This window comes from Canis lupus, chromosome X, assembly GCF_048164855.1.
Source record: "Canis lupus baileyi chromosome X, mCanLup2.hap1, whole genome shotgun sequence".
Taxonomy (NCBI): Eukaryota; Metazoa; Chordata; class Mammalia; order Carnivora; family Canidae; genus Canis; species Canis lupus.
The window spans coordinates 123,447,109-123,464,676 of record NC_132876.1 but is presented as its reverse complement, the minus strand read 5'-3'; the positions used below and the strand labels follow the sequence as shown (position 1 = coordinate 123,464,676).

The 17,568-nt window shown below is 47.4% G+C and overlaps 1 long non-coding RNA gene across 2 annotated transcripts; it reads right to left on the bottom strand.

Annotated features, from left to right (window-relative positions):
- Positions 1–5,021: 5,021 nt before the first annotated feature.
- Positions 5,022–14,650, bottom strand: LOC140627339 (uncharacterized). 2 transcript variants are annotated; one of them, XR_012026142.1, is made up of 3 exons: positions 14,090–14,650; positions 6,483–8,013; positions 5,022–5,390 (listed from the first exon to the last, which is right to left on the bottom strand). It is a non-coding gene; the product is annotated as an uncharacterized lncRNA (long non-coding RNA). The 2 variants fall into 2 exon arrangements; XR_012026143.1 differs by having other exon boundaries at positions 5,024–5,390; positions 6,483–6,611.
- Positions 14,651–17,568: the final 2,918 nt, after the last annotated feature.

Genomic DNA, 17,568 nt, shown 5'->3' with positions numbered 1-17,568 from the left:
AGGCCAATGTCTCTGGCGCGGGGAGCTCCCGGATGCCCGTGTAGGCTGAGACCCAGAAGGAAGCCCTGCACGTGGGTTTGGGGGATATGCACGTGCCCAGCCTCCCAGCTGCTCTGCAGGGGCACACGTGGCCGCTGAGAACAGCCTCGGCACTTGGCTGCCCTGCCGGCATCTCGCCCTTCTGTTCCCCGCTGTGCCAGCCCTGCTGGGACCAATACCCCCATCTCCAAGAAGGGTGGACCCTGAGGGCATGGCCCGGCCATGGCCCATGAAGCAAGCGCTAAGCGAGTTCCGCGGGAGGCACCCCACGTGTGAGCGATCTCGCGGCCAATCCATGCACACCTCTGAGGCCTCTGATGAGAACCTGCGGTGCAGTGCAACTGTCCTCCCCAGGAACGGCCATGCGGGGTGGCCCGTTCTCAGGACGCCCCTACAGCGGGACTCCGCCTGCAGCCACGTGGCTCAAGCGGTGAGATCCGTCGTTCGGACGACAGGGGCAGCTCAGGGACGCCCGGGGAAGCTGGAAGTGCAGTCCGTGCGGAGACACTCAGAGACAGAGTCCACCCTCGTGCACTCACTGCAAAGGCACGGGCTCCAGCACGGAGGTGGCCTTGCCGTGAGTCACACACAGCTATCCCGGGGCCCATGCCTATGCCCGGGGCCCCAGACCGGCCCTGTGTGTCTGCAGCTGCTCTCTGAGCACATCTGCATTCCGGGGGCCCCGTGGCGCCCCGTGTCCTCCCATGCAGCAAGGCCGCAGCCCTCATTCTGAAGACGCCCGACAGCCCACAGATGCTCGCTTACTGCCAAGCGTACGCCGTGCGATGTCACGGTCTACGGAGAAACCCTGGCCGGTGCCTGTATCTGCTCCAGAAACGTCGTGCTTTGCTTTTTGCTCCCCACCCCCCGCCCCTGACAAAAATAGCAACGGAAAGTACTGTTGCTCTCAACAATTTGGGAGACTCTCCAGCAAAAGTGACAGCAAGTGAAAGAAGCCAATCCCTAAAGCTGCACGAATAGTGCATGAATCCAGTTCTCGGTCATCCCAGGAATGAGAAAATGATGGAGCTGGAGAACAGATTGGGGGTCACCAGGTCTCAGCCTAGGGCGGCAGGGAGAGGCACGTGGGTGTAGCTGTGCAAGAGCAGCAGAGTGGATCCTTGGGACAGAATGTTCTGTGCCTGGATGGTAACAAGGGGAACACCCTGCTGGGACGTGGTTTTGTAAGATGTTGTCTTTGGAAGAAAGCAGGTGAGGGGTACAAGGGCTCTGATGGAACGTTCTGTGTCTGGATGGCAACAAAGTGAATATCTTGGCTGGGACATGGTTTTGCAAGATATCGCCATGGGCGGGGCCGGCGGGGGGAGGAGATGAAAAATACAAGGGATCTCAAGGTGTCATTGCTTTTCCAACTGTGCGGGATCTGGGATGATCTCAAATTTAGAAGCATAATCAAATCTTCTCCAAGCTGCAGAAAAATTTGACAGAAAGAACACCTGTCAGTCCACTCTACTTCCTTCTCAACAGGCAACATGACATCGGGAAATGTTTTCTCTGCCAACCCTGGCTTTCCAGCAGAGGATCTGGAAGGGATTCAGACACAGAAAATCATTCAGGAGGCAAAGCGGAGGAATGACACTCGTCTCGTAGCAGGTGTCCACGCGTCTCCGGGAGCCTTGGATGTGCTTGCATCTGTGGACTTGTGAGTCCCGGACGTGACAGCGTTCGTGGGATGCGCGGTGCTATCTGAAGGTATTGCCATGTCCGTTAGCTCGCAGGCCACACGTGAGCGGAGCCACGCCCGTTCTCCCCGGCCTGCATGGACTAGAGGACACGGTTACGCAGGCGGCAAATCACAAGTCGCTGTGACGTGAGCGAGGCTCAAGTTATATCCTGGGGATCGGACAAGCTCCTCTTAGGAATCATCTCACTTTGGCACCGGCAGTTAAGTGGGGTGGAGGCTGGACGTGCCGAGCCACACGGTTCTGCTCGCAAAGCCTGACTTGGGGGCTGTGGCTTCGAGGAGAGCTGCGTCCACCGTGTTTTCGCAAGGCCGTGGGGCGCCGAAGGCAGCACGAGCTGAGGGCCACTCACTCTGAGGCACCTGGACAGTGTCATCCGGCCGCCGCTGGAGATTACAGACGATGGGTTCGTCAAAAGCAGCAAGTTCCCTTAACGGTCTCAGCGGTGGGAGCAGAAGATCGCATCCTGCTCTTCCCCTCTCAGTATCGCCTCTAATCTACCCAAGTTTTTGGTCCCACGTGGCCTGGATTTCTCACCATCATCTGCTCCCGAGCATGTTTCAGGATTAACACTCGAGGCCGAGCAGGGATGTGTGTACTTTCCAGAAACCCTGTTTCTTTCCCACCCGAGTCTGTGCCCACGTTCTCCTTGCTGTGAGCCTGATCCATATCGCGGGATCGGCCCCACCACCCCCCATCTCCCTGGGTCATAAATTCTCAAGTCCGAGATGGCAAAAAATAGAAGTCAAAACCTACCATGAAAGCATGATTCACGTTCTGAGAAACTAAATCGTATAAACATTTCGCTGGCCTTCCTCTGACATTAGGCGTCATGGGCTGGTGCCTTCAATCTAAGTAATTAATCAAGAACTGGTGTGTTTTGTTTGTTTGTTTTTTGTTTTTGTTGCAATGAATGAGTCACTAAATTCTACCCCTGAAACTAAAAAAAAATAAAATTAAAATACTGATTTTTTTGTCCTACCAATTTTATGACCCTAAAAGTAAAAAAAAAAAAAAAAATCAAGAAGAAACTTCTGGTTTTTATATCCCAGTCTGCATCAGATAATCTCCAAACCTCCTTCCAACTGCCTCGACGTTTGAGAATAATTCTATCACTTAAAACGTGACAAGAACGGAAAACAGATACACATTCTTGCTGTTATCTTGCTCCCCCTTTCAAACGTTTGGGAACTTTTAGCATTCAAGTCATTGTAGGTTCAGAAGGTGTTGCAAAAATAGCACAGGGCGATCCGTCTGTTGTATGTAGTTTATGTTTTAATATTTACCAGGGAGGTAGTTACCCAATATGTGCATTATTCAAATGAGCACATTATCCAAATCGAATTTCATTGATTCACTTATGCATCTACTGCCCCAACACCTATAACCTTTAACATTACATTATGCATCAGCTGGATCTGTCTTAATCAATGGCCGAGATTTGCCATTATGTCATATATTATATTAATTGAATCATATCATAACATATTAATTATATCATATTATATTGCATCATTATATTATTACATCATATTACATGATTATATTGTATCATATTATATTATATCATATTATGAGCAGTTTCTTACCTGTGGGGTCCAACGCTAGGCTCTGGATTCCAGCCCCAGTGGCCAGAAATGGTCCAACCAATGTTTACCCCCTTAGTTAAGGGAACAGTGTTTGTGAGTCTCTGCTTTTAACTGGTGCTGTTTATACAGTTGCTCAAAGGTCTGTTGATCTAAGCAAATCTGTCCAAACAAATGCCTCTAGCAGTGGTAATAAGCAGCTGCTCGGGTAGCATATTAGACACACATTCAAAAAAAAAATATCAAACTTTTGGAAGAATTGACCTCTTGATGTCAAGGCAAACTCATCAGCATTACTCAGAAAATGCACCAACCTAAGAAGGAAAATCTGAGGGGGGAAAGCATGTGAGTCTGAAGGAAGACAGACCAACCAGAGACGTGGCTCCTTTTTCAGAATCATGATGTCCAACGCTCAGCTCATCTGTTCCTGGAGTCTGTGACTTTACACTTTACCTGTACATGTACTTCTTTTTATCAGAACATTTTTTTAATTCTTTTTTTTTTTTAAGATTTTATTTTTAAGTAATCTCCAAACCCAACATGGGTCTTGAACTCACAACCCTGAGATCAAGAGTCCCATGCTCCACCCGCTGATCCAGCCAGGTGCCCCCTCAGAAGAAATTTTAATATGCAATTCTTTTAATTATTGTGAAACGAATATGCTCACATCATAGCAAACCAGGAAAACCAAAGCACATATTAAAGTACAAATTTGGCAAATTGGTCTAGACGGAAATCAGATTGGTGGTGGCCAGGGGAGGGCGGTGGGTTATGGAGTATTAATGACGACAGGGTTCCTTCCTGGGATGTGATGAAAATTCTCTAACATCAATTGTGTTGATAATTTCACATTATAAATATACTAAAACCTATGAATGATATATTTTCAATGGGTGAATTTTATGGTGTGTACAACTGTGATAAAAAATTTTTTTTAATTTAAATTCAAGGGAGTTAACATATGCTGTATTATTAGTTTCAGTGTAGAGCTTAGTGATTCATCAGTTGCATATAACACCCAGTGCTCATGACATGACATAATAAAACAATATTTTTTAAGAAAATTTACTCAGAGGGTCACAGCCAAGTGATAAACACAGTTAATATTTTGCTCCATATTGTTCCATTTTGGGGAGGCATATTTGAGAAGATGTGTTTCTCATAATATAGAATTTAATATGCTACTTTTGTTAGTTGATATTATGTTATTTTCTGCTCTAAAATATATCCAAGTTGTGCATGGAATTAATCAGGTTTTTCCATTTCTTTCGTTTGTTTGTTCTGTTTTGACCATCTACCCACAGCAGTATGTATAAGGCATAAAAACATTGCACCCAGTTGTGGACTGAATGTGTGTCCCCCTCCCCCCAAAAATTTGTATATGGAGGCGGGAGCCTTTGGGAGGTGATTGGGTTGGGATGAGGTCATGACGTTGGGGCTGCCATGATGGGATTAGTGCCCTAATAAGAAAAGGAAGAGGGGCCAGAGCTCTCTTTCCCTCCACCATGAGAAGACATGGCAAGAAGGTACCACCTGCAAGCCAGGGAGAGTCCTCACCAAGGACAAAATCCAGAATCCGGAAAAGTGGGATTGGATGTGGGCAGTCAGGTAGAAATCAAAATGCCATGTCTATGAAGGGAAGGAGAAACTCTTCTTCTACCAGCTTCAAGGGCTCCCAGCTGGGCTAAGACTGAAATTCAAATAAGACAGATTCACAGGACAAAACAAAACAAAACCCAAAGTTTTATTCCGTGAGCATGGAGGTCCAACAATGAGATTAAGACGTAAAGAACTAAGCAAGGTGGGCAGTGTTGATGCTTTTCAAAGAGATAATAAATCTCGTGAGTTATGGACAAGACAGAGAATGTCACTTTGGGAGCCCCAGTTAGTCAGGAATTCTAAACAGAATGTGGGCGGGGGTGGGGGTAGTAAATTCCTAAGGAGTAAAGAGCTCTGTTTATCCAGCCCTCTGGGCTCCGCATGTCCCATCTGTGGTGATAAGGATGTCTCCCTCTCTCCGAGGACAAGAGGGCACCTTGCACACGGCAGATTCATTTCTCACCTGCAAGGGGACAGAAGAGGAGCTGAGTGTCCCGTCTTTTAAGTGGCTTCTATTTAAAATATCAACATGTCAATGCGGCACATTTGGGGGCAGTCTGCCCTCAGCCCCTGCCACTATTGGGATTGAAGAGGCAATTAATGTCTCTGGGCATCATGTCCTGATGCATGAGCCTGGCTAAGACGGTGAGGGAGCCATACAGGAGAAGCAAATCCATAACTTGAGGGGGAAATATCAAATTCAAGGTATCACCAGTGCATCGAATCATCGCACAGAACACTTTAAACACGATCTAATATGTTTTATGTTAACTGTATCTCGACAAAGCAGGGGGGCAAATAATCAATAAAGCTGGACGGAGTAAGTGTGGTGCACACATACAATGGAAATACCATTCATCTCTTCAAAAAGGGAAATTGTGCTTTGGCAATGACACGGATGAGCTTTTGAGACGTTTGCTAGGTGATGTGGGCCAACTGCAGAGTGACAAGAACCACAGGATTCTGGTTCACTGAGGGGAGTGTACCATGGTTATCTCCCAGGAGTAGACTAGGTTGGCTGTTTCTTCGGGGCTAGAGAGAGTAAAATGGGGAGATGGGGTTCGGCAGGTGTAAAGTATCAGTGGATCAAGATGATCATGCTGCAGACATCGGTTGTAGGCAACTTTCATGCAATGTGCCCATAAAGTTTTGTTCAACAGTGAATCTCATGGTTGGCGTTCTTACCACGGTGAAGACAAAATAGCGAGCTTTAAGCTGGCACCCAGGGACGCACATGGTCACCTGGGGATTCCGTTAAATGCAGATTCTAATCCAGCAGGTCCTGGCTGGGGCCTGAGATCTCCTGAGATCAACAAGAAGTTGGAGATGCAAGACAGTCTCCATGACATTTAGTAGATTGCTAAAAAGTAGTCTTCAGAAATTAAAATGTGAGTTGAACATAAGGGAAGAGGGCTACCCCTAGGTGTAAAACACAAAATGACATTAGGGGATCCAGCTCAGGCTGGGAAAATTGGGGAGTTTGGTGTTAAGAAGGGATGTATGAACCCCTTCCAGGAGGCCCTGGGATCCCAGGTCTGGGAGCGTGACCTTGTACCTGAAAGGAAGCAGCTGGTCCCCCAATGGTGGCAGGTGTTTGAACCATCATGGCAGGTCAGTGGGCATCCTCTGGCCTGAGCTTGGTGATGTTGTGTCCACAGGGAAGATGCCATGGAACTTCTTGCTCCTGATGCATAGGGATGGAAAGAAAGGCCGAAGAGCATTTCTACACCAAGCAGGGAGAAGGTGAGTGAGCATGGATGGTCCTTCTGTGGGGAGTTGATAATTGGATAATCCATAGAGATTAGAGGTCATGGGATCAGGGGAAGAGGGCTGTGTCTAAAGAAGAGGTTAGAGCTTCCATGCTGGGGTCATATCATGATGGTCAGTGAGTCAAAGTAGGGGGCTGGGATGCTCATGCCCAGTGAGGGGAGCATGGACTAGGGGGCGGGTAAGAAGCCCGTGATCCATCTCAGGCAATAAGATACAAAGATCTGATCTTGACTATGAGAGTTTTGGTGACAAGAGTCAGATGGGGTGGCCAGGGGAGCAGGGCATGGATAGGAAATGCATAAATGGAGCCTCTGAGAGATGGCTTGGGCACCAATCGAGAGTTGCCGCTCCTTCAAATGAGTGGCGTCACTTCCTAAAAGAAAAGGTTGAGGCGAGGCTAGGTTGAGGGGGCCGGCTAAGCGGTATGTGGTCCTTCCCGCACATGTACACGGCCGGACGCCCAAGGAGAACCAACCCATTCTGACTGCCCTGCCTCGCGGCTGTGCTGTGTTGGCGAAGTGATGGAAGCTTGGTCAGTCTCCGTTTATGGACGCGGGGGGTCCCCTGCCTCTATCCCACGAGAGCAGCGAGTTGAGGGGATTCCGACAGTGGGAAGAGCCGGGTGTTGTGTGTGGGTACATGTCGGACATCAGTGTCTCTCTCCCCCTATGACCCGGGGAAGCCTGCCCACACCTGGCTGAGTCCAGTGGGCCGACGACCGCCAAGGTTTGCCGTGGGAAGCATCCATCGTTTATCTTCATGCAAAGCCCACCTTGTAGTCCCGCTACAGGAGATTCCGTGGGCATCCCATACTCCAGCCCGCCCATGGATAGAACTGGCATGAGTCCCTTGCATTGTGCACATCGGCTGCTCATGCACCAGAAGCTCAGGGCACGTGGCTGCCACTGTGCCTGGCAGATGCCTTTCTCCCCTGCCTTTGTGATAAAACACTTTATGTGACATTCAAGCCTTGTGATTATGGTACCATGCCTCCCTCCAGCTCCTGGAGATGCCCAGAATCCCCAACAGCATTGGCGGCAGCTCTGGAGGTTTCCTTTTCCTTTAGCCAAAAGAGCTGGGTGCTGGGCGGGGAACATCTGGAATCCCCTAGTCTACCAGGACAGCTCGTTCCAAAGTGACTACATCCCAATAAAAGGGAAACCGAGACATCACACCTCCTTCCTTATGTGCGTGAAAGCTGTTACAGTCTTGGCTCGGGTCCCAGAGGCCGGCTTTCCATGTCCAGCTAGAGAGCCACGGCACAGCATCCTCTTTGCTTTCCAGTCTTCCCTTCTGCAGATCCCAAAAGTCGCTTCCTATCGAGTACACGACAACAGTCAACGTCAACATTAAAAAGAGATGAAGAAACAAGGCCAATAAATGGGTTTTGCAGCCTTCATCTGTGTTTTCTGTCCTGGGCATAGCAAAACCTGTGTTCCTGACACCCTACAGTCTCCCAGAAGAGGGACACTCAAATACATCCTAGTGAGGGTTAAAAAGTAAGTAAGTACATGGCCCCACCATTGAGGATCTTCGTCAAATATATATATATATATTTTTTTACCAGCAATTCTATGTCATAAACTTATTGACTTACTGTCCCATCCTCTTATTTTCATAAAATAGAAAAGTATGGTAGACACGGCACTTGAATTCCCAGGTTGGAAGATGAGAAGATACTTCTAAATAGATGAGAATGGAACAGATGAGATTGCCTGCTGACAAATCCATGAGACGCTTTGGAATGACTTTGTCTGGGGCCATTTTGACGTCCGTCTGCTGCCCTGTCCTCCCCGTCCAACTTCTTGCTGAATACCCCAATCTTCATGGTTGGGTTTATGTCCACAGAACTCTTGCATGAGGGAAGAGCAGAGCTCTATCACCAAAAAAATGCAAGGAGTCCGAATATATCATCTTGCGGTGACGACGATAACAACAAGAACACACCCTTTGTGTTGTGCGGGCAGAAACGCATGCGAAGGACACATAGAAATTGCTTTTAGGGTCACGAGAGTAGAGGAGCTCCATGAAGGAGGCAGAGCCACCGCTCAGGGGCACCTTCTCCATTCTTCCCTCTAGAAGTGGCCACAATTGGGAATGAGGACAGGAAGTTCTTGTAAGGGTCCTGCCCCCTTCCTCCAGCCCCACGATACGTGGTCCAGAAGTTGAATATGGAAACCAGATGGAGATACACGGCTGAGCCCGGGTGCCCTGCCATGGGGTCAACAAGGACCCTCCCAGACGAGTGACAATGGAACCCACAGAGGGCCATGCAGGGATCCGGGGGACACCGGCGACAGGAAACATTGACTCCAGGGTGCATGTTTAATTCCATCCAGGCAATGATTCACTCTCTGGTTTTCTCTTTGTCCAAAATACTTTGGCGCGTTAGGTAGAGAGAGAAAAATGTCAGGTCTTCCCTCCGCCGGAGAGAAACAACGTAGGATCTGGTGCAGCTCGTCCGAGAAAGGAATCAGCAGCTCCGTGACTCAAAAAAAAAAATGCAAATACAGTTTGGTGTTTCGTTATTGCAATGATGCCTGGTGGATACACAGAAACACTGGCTCCTGATACAATGGGGCGCTGGAAGCGAGCCAGACGCGATTTCTTGTGTAAGATCTTGCAGAAGTTGAGCTGAAATGCTTCGTAGCACCCCATGAATAGCGGCAACAGTGATCCCAACGCCAATGCGTGAACCAACCTCATAAATACGATCTGAGGGGGAGATGGTAACAACGCGGAGACGTGTGCGTCCAGAAGGCAAAGTGAGATCGAACATGTTGTCTCTATTTGCAGGAGAAGATTTACTAACACACCAATCCGAACACTTAGCTTATTTATGATACATCATTTGCTGTGTAAATCGTTGTCGGCCGCAGCAGCATGCAGGGAAAGAGATTCATTTCATGGAGAAATGGCACATTAGGAATTCACTGTTTGCTTCTTTGCACATGGCCTGAACGTAAGTGCCCTGATTCCCATCCACCCAAACGTCTTTGCTACGAATGTAAGAGCTCGCGGTCAGAGGGGGCGGGGGTGTCCAAGTCATAACCGGAAATTTCCAGACATCGTTCATCTGCTCCTTTTCAAGGGGGGACATTTCTAAATGATATGAAGGGGGCCAAAGATATTTTTTTTAAATCATTCATCTAAATGGAATAGTCGTTTCTCGTTCATACGTAAGGAGTCCCCGAAGCAGGAACGTCATATGCCCCCATTGACTGGGAAGGTTTCTCCAGAATTCTGTGTCATCAAAATAAGGAAATGGATTGGGGAATGTGAATCTACATTCTGCAATGCAGATGAGACATTATTGTTCCAGAAAGTGGGAAATTTATTCTGATCACTCTGGGAAGACACGGACCCCAATGAACAGCAGGCAGGTAGATTTGAGGGTACCTTTCAACCTAATATAACGTTTAGGACCACCGTTTGTTTTTTTTTAATAGAAAAGGGTCATGCGCCTCATTTGAAAACAGAGGTTGTTGGGGATCCCTGGGTGGCGCAGCGGTTTGGCGCCTACCTTTGGCCCAGGGCGCGATCCTGGAGACCCGGGATCAAATCCCACGTTGGGCTCCCGGTGCATGGAGCCTGCTTCTCCCTCTGCCTGTGTCTCTGCCTCTCTCTCTCTCTCTCTGTATGACTATCATAAATGAATAATTTAAAAAATTAAAAAAAAATAAAATAGAGGTTGTTGATAGAAACATGAAGTCTTGGAGGGCTAGGAGGGCAGAGAATTTTAGGGAACGGTCATCAGCATGATCGATTAGGGGGCTGGGATTGTAGGACCATATGCTTGCCCTGACTCTGTCTCTTTCTCTCTGTCTCCCTCTGGCATGTGAGAGCATGGTTACTAATTTTGGGCAATGCAATTTATTTAACATCAATCTCTCCCTGGCGTGCCTGGCTGGCTCAGTCGGTGGAGCACGCGACTCACGATCCCATGGCTGTAGGATTGAGACCTACATTGAGTGTAGAGATTGCTTCAAAATGAAATCTTAAAAAAAATTTTTTTTTAAATAATAAATCTCTCCCAAATGAATGGATGGTTACCAGGTGGATGAGGGAAATAGGTGATGGTGATGAAGAGTGCACTTATGATGATGAGCACAGAGTCGTGCAGAGAACCGTTCGATCACAGTATGCACATCCGAAATGAATATAGCGCTGTACATTAACTCTACTGTGATTTAATTTTTTTTAATTTAAAAAAGGAAAAAAAAAAAGAAACATAAAATAAAATAAATCTGTACCCACCGGTGGCATCCCAAGACTGGACAAAGTGAGCAATATACTCTACATAGAAGAAAGAAGGGGATGCGTATCTGCAGGAAAATGTAAACGTAATAGGAGAAGTCACCCAAAATGTGTGTTATTCAATTCCCACCTAGCACCGGGGATAGTTAACCTTATCGATGATGCAACAGTCCAGCCTGAGAACGTGTTTTGTTCATGCAAGTCGTAAAATAAATCGCTACAGTTCCTATGCTGTCGTGATAATACGGTGCGTAACGGAGCTTCAGGTCACTGTGCTTGTACCGATTGTGTTTTAATGGGTATGGTCTCTTGCACGGCAGTGAGTTCAGGAAACTCAGGGCAAACCCCAACATGGAGAACGTCCACACACGTGTGTTCACTGTCAGCTGTTCACAGTCGTGCAAGTGCACTGCGGGCACCGTTGTGTGTGCACACGTCTCATACCCCCACGTCCTCCCGGGGGTACAGAGCGGAAATCACTCATGGGAAGTCGTTTTTAAAGAAAGATGTAACATAGCTTAGTCCCAGTCGATATTATTATTATTATTATTATTATTATTATTAGTTCCTTTGACACCATCAGAAGCGTTAATAAATGAAAGTCTTCGCCGGGCACGATCGTTAGGCTTTATCATCTTATGGTCGCTAAGAACAAAGTTGCTGTCTTGCAGAAGGGGATTTGCAAAGCAATGCATGCAGGCTGTGCCACATGTTGTACCATTCTGTGTTTGCTCTGGGGACGATGGAGGCCATGGATGCTGGTGTCCATCCCTACGTGGCATTGGGTCCTCTGCTGAGTGACTGCAGGAAGGCTCCATAAGTCACCCATTGCTGCGTAACAAGTTGCCCCAAAGTTTAGACGCTTCAAAGAAGAAACATTCACCGTGGCACACAGTTTTTGAGGGTCATGAGCTTCTTGCAGGGGCTTCCAGCTCATGAGGTTGCAGCCAAGATGCCGGTGGAGGCTGCCATCACTGGAAAGCAAGAGTGGCCAGTAGCATCCCCGTTGGAAGAAAGACTTCCTCGGTCCCTTGTGATGTGGACCTTGCCCAAAGGTTGCCTGTGACAGGGCTGCTGGCTTCCCCCAGCGTGAAGGGTTCAGCGGGAATGGTGAGCAAGATGGAGGTTGTATTGTGTTTCGTAATGTAGGCGTCCAAGTGCCATCCCTTCTGCCATATTGGTGACAGGGAGCAAGTCTGGGGATGTCTGGGACACACACACCAGTCTGCAGCATGAATATCAGCAGGGCAAGGCCATGAAGAACCACTCTGGGGGCTGACCACCCCACAAAGAATGACCCGAGAGAACCACTCATTGAGAAATACCCCATGGGACTTTGTGGGAGCAAGAGGCAAATATGTCTTGTCCGCATTCCCTGAGTTTGGGGATTATTTTTAGAACACGTAGCATGCGTTTCTCTACACCACATTCTTTTCTGAGACTTTCAAGTGGGAGTTTTCAAGATGAAAAATGACACTCTGGAAAGAGAAGCTTTGCTTCTGATTGTGCCTTCCCTGGGTTCGTGCTGGCACTTTTCTCGATCTGTTCCCTGCAACGGGTCCACCTATGTGGCCACAAGGACATGTCTGCTGCCCAGACTGGGAGTTAGTCTGCTGCGCAAGTCGAAAGAATTTTCATTTTTCGCAACAGCTAAACCAAAGCCAGATTCTGTGAACGGTTTCGCTGTTTTTTAGTACATTATTGCAGATACTGTAATGTCAATGACTTGCTGCTTCCTCCTACACACGCAAAAGTGAAAATCAGGGCTGATTGTGTGTTTCTGAGTTTACGCATCACATGACAGGAGGAGGTATCCAATCCAGCAGATGCAGCCCTAAGTATGGGAATGATTCAAACCACCTAGTGCTTACACCTCTTGCACGCAGACACCATCTGAGACATTTGGGGAGCTTTTGCTAGTGTGTCTCCAGGAACAAAAGGTGAATTTTCAGATGAAAACTGTTAAATGTTTCCTCAGGCATCATTTATGTGCATCATATCGATTATGAAACATCCTGACCGTCCACACTGTAGTTACAGGAAGGGCCCTTGGGGGTGTGTGTGAGTGCATGAATGTAAGCATGTGTGTGCGTCAGAGTGTGTGTGTGCAAGCACATGCATGTGCAAAGGGTGTGTGTATAGGAGAGTGATTTGTGTCATGCGTGCACAAGTGTGTGCATGCATGTGGGGTATGTGGTCTATCATGTGCATGTGTGTGAGTGCATGAATATGGGCATGTGTGTGTAAGCATGTGCAAAGGGTGCGTGTGTGTTTTAGTTATTTGTGTCATGAGTGCAAGTGTGTGCATGCATGTGGGGTATGTGGCCTATCATGTGCATGTGTGTGATGCATGAATATGGGCACACGTGTGTGCCAGCATATGTGTGTGGTGTGTGTGCAAGCACATGCACATATGCAGGGAGTATGCATCTGAGTATGTGGATGAGTGTGTAGTCTGTGCTGTGTGTATATGAGTCACGTGTGCAGAATGTGTGCTGCTTGTGTAATGTGTGTGTGTGTAGCCTGTCATGTGCATGTGTGCATGCATGTGGTATGTGGTTGTGCACATGTACGGTCTGTGTCCTGTGTGCATAGTGTGTGGTACGTGTACATGTGCAGCATGTGTGCTGGAGAAGCCCAGAGAGATGTGACCACTGAGGAGAGTGTGCACATCGATGCACAACCCAACACGGGTGTGCTTGTTCTAAAGCAGCCAAGACCACAGAGAGGAAGGAGCCTGAGCAAACGCCTGTAGCCCAGGACCATCCGAGGGGCCGGGGCTCCTCTGTAGGCAGATGTGGAGGGAAGGTTCCAGAATGATCCTTCTCTTTTAAAATGAATGGAAACAAAACAAACACACATGCGAAGAAGCAGGCACGTTTTGAGTTTACCCAAATAGCCAGGCTTTTTGCTGAGAAAATGCTTTCAGTGTCACCAAAAGCCTCAGAGAAGGGGCTCATGGTGGGGGGGACGGCAGCTGGGAGACGCCGCTGCTCGCCGCTGCTTTGACCCAAGTGTGTTGCAAGGCCGAGGCCCACGGCATCCAGACTTGACAGCAAACAGCCTTTTCCCACCAACTGCACAGTTTGCAGCCAAACCAGAAAGGAGCCTGAGTGTAAACAATCAATAACTCACTTGCAAGGCCTTTGAGTTGGCTTCAGCGTGGCCAGCAGCACGTCTTCAGCAGCTCCGTCGGCTAAGGAAGGGGTCAGGGGGACGGGGGCTCCAGCCATCACGGGCCTGCCGGGGAGCTTTTGCTCTCTGTTTGTAAGCAGAAGTTGATCTGGGTACGGCTGGAGCATTTCCCACTTCCTGGGACCCATCTGTGCCTCTGGACTCTGGGGGGATGTTGGGCAATTGCCTTGAACCCAAGCAGTGCATATGATTCAGATCAAGTCATAAAAAATGACCCAAGATTAGGAAAAGGAGGATGAGCCGGAGAGAGGAATTTACCGTTGGTTCTGTGCACACACCAAGAGGCAATTAACTCTCACAAAGATCCACGTGATCAGAGTTTTATTTTTCTTTCATTGGTTGTTCATTGCCTGGAACCTTCGAAACCATGCAAACAAACCTAATCGAGGCTTTCTGTGTGCTGACTATTGTGCTGCAACCACGTCCATCCTCAAAGGAGATTCGGTTTCTTAGGCATTTGTGTAAGTCTACAAGAAAACATAACTTCAATGGATGGAAGTCTTTTTTCTTTTCTTTTCTTTTCTTTTCTTTTCTTTTCTTTTCTTTTCTTTTCTTTTCTTTTCTTTTCTTTTCTTTCTTTTTTTTTTTTTTTTTACCAAAAGTGGTAAAGTGGGACTAGACCAGGGGTTGGCAAACTTTCTTAGCGAGCAACAGAGCAAAGGTTTTCAGCTTTGTGAGTCACTGGGTGTCTGTTGCAACAACCTAACTCTCGTGGAATGCAAACACGGTCATAGGTAATATGCAAATAAGTGGGTAAGGCTGTGTGTCAATAAAACTTTATTTGCACAAGCAATGGCGAGGCCAGATGTGACCCACGAGCCTTAATTCCCTTACCCCGGAGGAGGTTCTGATTCCTTACAGTCCACTGATCTGTCAACTCAAACTTGAGCCATGTGCTTCCCTTATTCTGATCCATAGTGGCAACTGGAAAATACAAACACAACAGACACCTCCCTTTCACAGATACAATAACGGGAGACCGGGAATCTGGTCTATAGAAATCATATGGCAACTTAGGCCAACACTTGCTTATTAGCGGAAAGTTCTGGAGGTTAGTTGAGGCGCGGTGTGACTGGGACCTCTGTTCAGGGTCCCACCAGGCTGAAGTCAAGCTTCTCATCTGCAGCTCGGGGCCTCCTCCAAGTCCCTGTTGTTTGTGGGAAGAATTCAGCACCTTGCGTGGGAGGTCGGGGGTGTCTGTTTCCTCCTGATGATCAGTGGGGAGTGGCTCTGAGCTCATGGAGATGCCCACATTCCAACCAGCAACAGAGAACCCCCTGACGTGAACCATCTCCTCACTGTCAATCTCTGTGATCTGAGTCTCTTTCAACAGGAAGCGCTTTCCATTTCTTGTTAGGGGTTCTCCGGATTCGGTGAGGCTCACCGAGATCCTCTAGGTAAAGGTCAACTGATTTGACCCAATAATGACATCTGCAAAGTTCCTGATGGCTGCGCCTCGATTGGGGTGTGATTGAATCATGGGGAGAAGCTGCGTGTCCTGTAGGGCAGCAGGGATCAGAGGGACATCCTAGGCTTCCACCTGCCACCGTGCTTTATTTCTTTGGTTCATCATCCGCCTGCCTCTTTCTCTTAATGGGTTGATGGTTTGTTTGTTTTTTTTAAAGATTTTATTCATTTATTCATGAGAGACATACAGAGAGAGGCAGAGACACAGGCAGAGGGAGAAGCAGGTTCCACGCAGGGAGCCCAACATGGGACCTGATCCGGGACTCCAGGATCACACCCTGGGCCAAAGGCAGGCACTAAACCGCTGAGCCACCCCGGGCTGCCCGGGTTGATAGTTTCTTTGAGCCCATGTGACACTGTAGGTTTCGCTGGGAAGGAAGCACACTTGACAGGATCTGATCCACTGACCACTCTTAGTGGGATTTTACTGCACAAATCCTGTGGATGTGACAGTTGCCCAGTCCTTAAAGCTGTGCACGATAAGACGTCAGATAAGACGCCTGATTATTTTTTTTATGTCTTATAACAAAACATCGGTATCTGGAATATCTGCAAAAGTAGCCAGTGACGTGTTGCAAATGGCTAACGTGTGATGCCATGGAGTTGCATGTGGGTACAAGACGCATCCAATGGCCACCGGGAATGGTGGATCGTAATTTGACAAAGTGTGAAATGCTGATTGATATAAGCTCCCACGCACATGGCAACCACCCTTTGTGTAGCCCCCATGCACCAGATTTTGGTGTTGTATCAGAGAAGAGTATCCACGATGATCTAAAAACTCTAAAAACAAAACAAAACAAAACAAAATAATTAAAAATAAAAATAAAAAAAAAGAAAAAGTCTGAAAACACTCCTCTCTTTCCCAAAGATGCACCTGGGTGAGGATGAACTTTATTTCATATCCTCCCTCCAAAACAGTGTATTGACCACAGGTTGATGCCAAAGTGGATACGCAAACTCCGTTCTCTTGAATTCAGCCAGACGGTTGCAAAAAAAAAAAAAGAGAGAGAGATAAAATTATGTCACTCTGCTTGCTTGCTTGTTCCCGTTTTGGAACAACATCATTATTTTTCCTTTAAAAAAAGTATTATTTTGTAATACACTGGATAGTTGTCTTTATGGCTTTAAAATGAAATCATGTGTTTTTCATTGCTCGGTTGTAATTGCTGATATGGTCATGAGTGGTAGATACAAATGTCCATTAACCAAAACTCTTTGGGGTCCTTGATAAAAGAAAAGCCTTGATGATGGAAAGAGTTTCTGAAACCAAAAAAATCTTTGGGTATTTGTGGTTCGAGACGTGGAAGCAAAGAAATGAGAGGTTGTTGCATATGTGGTTTAAAGCCTAGGGGAGAAGTCTGATATGCATGTAGATTCAAACACGTCCATATCCGTATATATGTCCATAAATATGGACATGAGTGTGGATACACATGGGGATATGGACATATATGTCCATGCAGAGATGTATATCATGTCTGCAAAATATCTATGAATAGACGTTGATTCACTGATGACTAAGTGGTACTTGGACTTGTGTGTGGGTCTGTGGCATCGTGTCAATGGAGAATAAGGAATTGGAACCACATGGAGCTTGCAAAGGACCCTTGAAGCCTAAGGAACACTCCAGAGTATCGTGTAGGATGGTGGAAAACTTCTACGTCTCGAGCTGAATGGTGGGCCCATGAGCATCTTCCCAAATCTTCTCTGGAATCTCTCTAAAATCTGGTTGCAACATTTAACAGCCAAGACAGCTCTGCCCAATGATAAAGAAAGAGATGGCAGCAGGATTGGAAAAATAATGTGGAGTATCATAGTTTTGGTTTGCTTCTGATCCTGGAGGCTGAGAGTCTGAGGTCCAGGTGGCGTAGAGGCTGGTTCTCCTTGAAGCCTCTCTCTTGGGTATGTAGACCCTGTGTTCTCCTCATGTCCTTACATGGTCATCCCTC